General features: G+C 36.3%; 1 protein-coding gene across 1 annotated transcript in view; it reads right to left on the bottom strand.

Moving 5' to 3' along the window:
* The window catches only part of LOC107755967 (tetratricopeptide repeat protein 27-like), an 86,713-nt gene that overhangs the window by 81,173 nt on the left and 2,629 nt on the right, over positions 1 to 2,911 (bottom strand). The gene's annotated exons all lie outside the window — the stretch shown is intronic.

Raw genomic sequence — 2,911 nt, forward strand, 5'->3', positions numbered from 1 at the left:
AAAGGTAGAGTAGCTGAAGACAGTCATTCAAACACACCAATACGTTTATGGTTTGTTCCCGAAAGCCACTTTTTAGCACAAATTTCTCAAGTGCCAATACCTCAAAGAGAGAGGAACACTATTCTCAGCTGAAACGAGAGCAGAACACTCTGTTCTCAAACTCAACTATGAGCATTAGGTGTACAGTATGTGTGTGAAGAGGTGTATATGACACCGGCTGCTAGACTGCAGGGAACAGCCTCAGAAGTTACAGAAATGATCGATCACAAAAAATACAATTGAGATGAGATTTGACTTTTTCAGATTGAAACTAACAACTTCACACAAATGTGTCACAAAGGATCCTAATTTTTAATGCTGTGATTGGTTATGGTGTCACTTTTAATGGTACTATGCAGTCTTAAGTGTTTTTATTTTAGAAACATTATTAAAAAAAATGTTTATCCTAAAATAATCTGTTTAGTTTATAGACATTTCCTTTAACCCTAAAACACAATGCAATGCAATGCATAATTCAAAATACGGGTAAAACACCTGTGAAATCAATACGGAAAATTCCTTCATATTAACACTATTTTTATGAACTTTTCTTAAAGTGGACATTCCCATAAATCCCTGCATGACAAATTATATATGATTATATTTTATATAATTAATTTGTTTCTTCTCATTTTTTTTTTTTTACTAGCACATCATATTACGAACAAAGATGTCAATCTCTACTCACAAATGAGTAAATGAATGCCCATATCTACTACACAAATAAAACAGAAGTTCAATTCCAAACATCATCTCTTCAGGATCAAACTCAAATTCAGTTTCAGTCATTAGCTCCCTCACTTGCATACTAGAGGGGAAAAAAGGAAAACCATAAACCAAAAGGAGAGGAGCAGCAGTATGCCTCCATGAAATGTGTGAACCGTGAAATTAAATAGTTCATTGTACACAAAGCACCGCCTGAAAAAGTATAACAAAATGACTCTCCCTCAGAAAAACTGTTTATTTATACCAAACTTGCAGGCACTGCTATTAAAGGTCAAAAGCAAATACTTATTTTAGTTTTATCCTCCACTATAATAAACCCATGAGTAGATTATATATGGATAGCTACACTGAATTAAAGGGAATCTTATCTGATTACAGAATAATGAAATGCCTCAAATTCAGTTTAGATCATGGATTACGTGAATCACTTTGTCGATACAAAATGGTGCCAGTTCTGATATATGTGAAGAAAGCTGTACTATTTCTAGCAGCAGACTTCACTTCCAGCCACTGCAGTCGTTGATCTCTTCTGAGGAGAAACTGGCGTGAATAAACGTGACTGAATGAGGACGGACTGAAATAGCGTTACTGAAGATCAGATCGACACATCTCAGACACTATCCTGTAGGAGAGGAGCAGCAGTATGCCTCCATGAAATGTGTGAACCGTGAAATGAAATAGTTCATTGTACACAAAGCACCACCTGAAAAAGTATAACAAAATGACTCTCCCTCAGAAAAACTGTTTATTTATACCAAACTTGCAGGCACTATAGTCTGTGCTATTAAAGGTCAAAAGCAAATACTTATTTTAGTTTTATCCTCCACTATAATAAACCCAGGAGTAGATTATATATGGATAGCTACACTGAATTAAAGGGAATCTTATTTGATTACAGAATAATGAAATGCCTCAAATTCAGTTTAGATCATGGATTACGTGAATCACTTTGTCGATACAAAATGGTGCCAGTTCTGATATATGTGAAGAAAGCTGTACTATTTCTAGCAGCAGACTTCACTTCCAGCCACTGCAGTCGTTGATCTCTTCTGAGGAGAAACTGGCGTGAATAAACGTGACTGAATGAGGACGGACTGAAATAGCGTTACTGAAGATCAGATCAACACATCTCAGACACTATCCTGTGAATTACACATTAATCACTCCTGTGGTTGATGTTCATGAGAGAGAGGGACACATGGGAGGAATGAAATATGCAATGTAGGATACATACAAATGAACAGTTACAATATTCAAAATACACAGCTATTTGTCTCGCTACTGACAGAGAGATGGGGGAGATATGTATGAAATAAGAGGCCAGCAATAAAGCAATAATGAAATCCTATAATTTAGCCTAATGGGGGCGTTCACACAAGGACGCGTTCTTGCGTTCCCTCTGCGTTTACTTTTTTCCGAAGTGTTGCACTATCAATTTTATATTTTTAAGACGTGTGTAATCAGAAGTAGTAACCTACTTAAAATACTTTTTTACAAGCCAACAACAAGTTCGAGTTTCGAGTCACGATTAATAACTTGCAGTTCAGCACAGCTATTTGTCTCGCTACTGACAGAGAGATGGAGGAGATATGTATGAAATAAGAGGCCAGCAATAAAGCAATAATGAAATCCTATAATTTAGCCTAATGGGGGCATTCACACAAGGACGCGTTCTTGCGTTCCCTCTGCGTTTACTTTTTTCCGAAGTGTTGCACTATCAATTTAGAGTTAGATCTGGATCCAACCACGCCCCCTGGATATGGTGTTGTGCAGTGAGGACCATCTCGTAACAACCGTTCTGTGGTTTAACCAGTTAATTTGAGTCATTCGTTCAGAAATCAGACTCTACTGTCATATGTTTGCGGTCAACTTAAAAGACTCGTTTTATAGGAATAATATGTTCGAGAATCGAACTTGGCCGTGCTGTATTTTGATTCCCTAAAAAAGTCTCATAAGCATCCTTTGTTCGGGAACCGAACTAGAATGTATTTGCTTGATTGATTCACTAAAAGAATTTGCGTTTAAAGGGGTCATATGATGCTTTTTTAAAGATCATTATTTTGTGTATTTGGTGTAACAGAATATGTTGACATGCTTTAATGTTCAAAAAACACATTATTTTTCAAATACTGTACATTATTGTAGG

Source organism: Sinocyclocheilus rhinocerous, unplaced genomic scaffold (assembly GCF_001515625.1).
Source record: "Sinocyclocheilus rhinocerous isolate Xijiao unplaced genomic scaffold, SAMN03320098_v1.1 scaffold1764, whole genome shotgun sequence".
In the NCBI taxonomy this organism is placed as follows: domain Eukaryota; kingdom Metazoa; phylum Chordata; class Actinopteri; order Cypriniformes; family Cyprinidae; genus Sinocyclocheilus; species Sinocyclocheilus rhinocerous.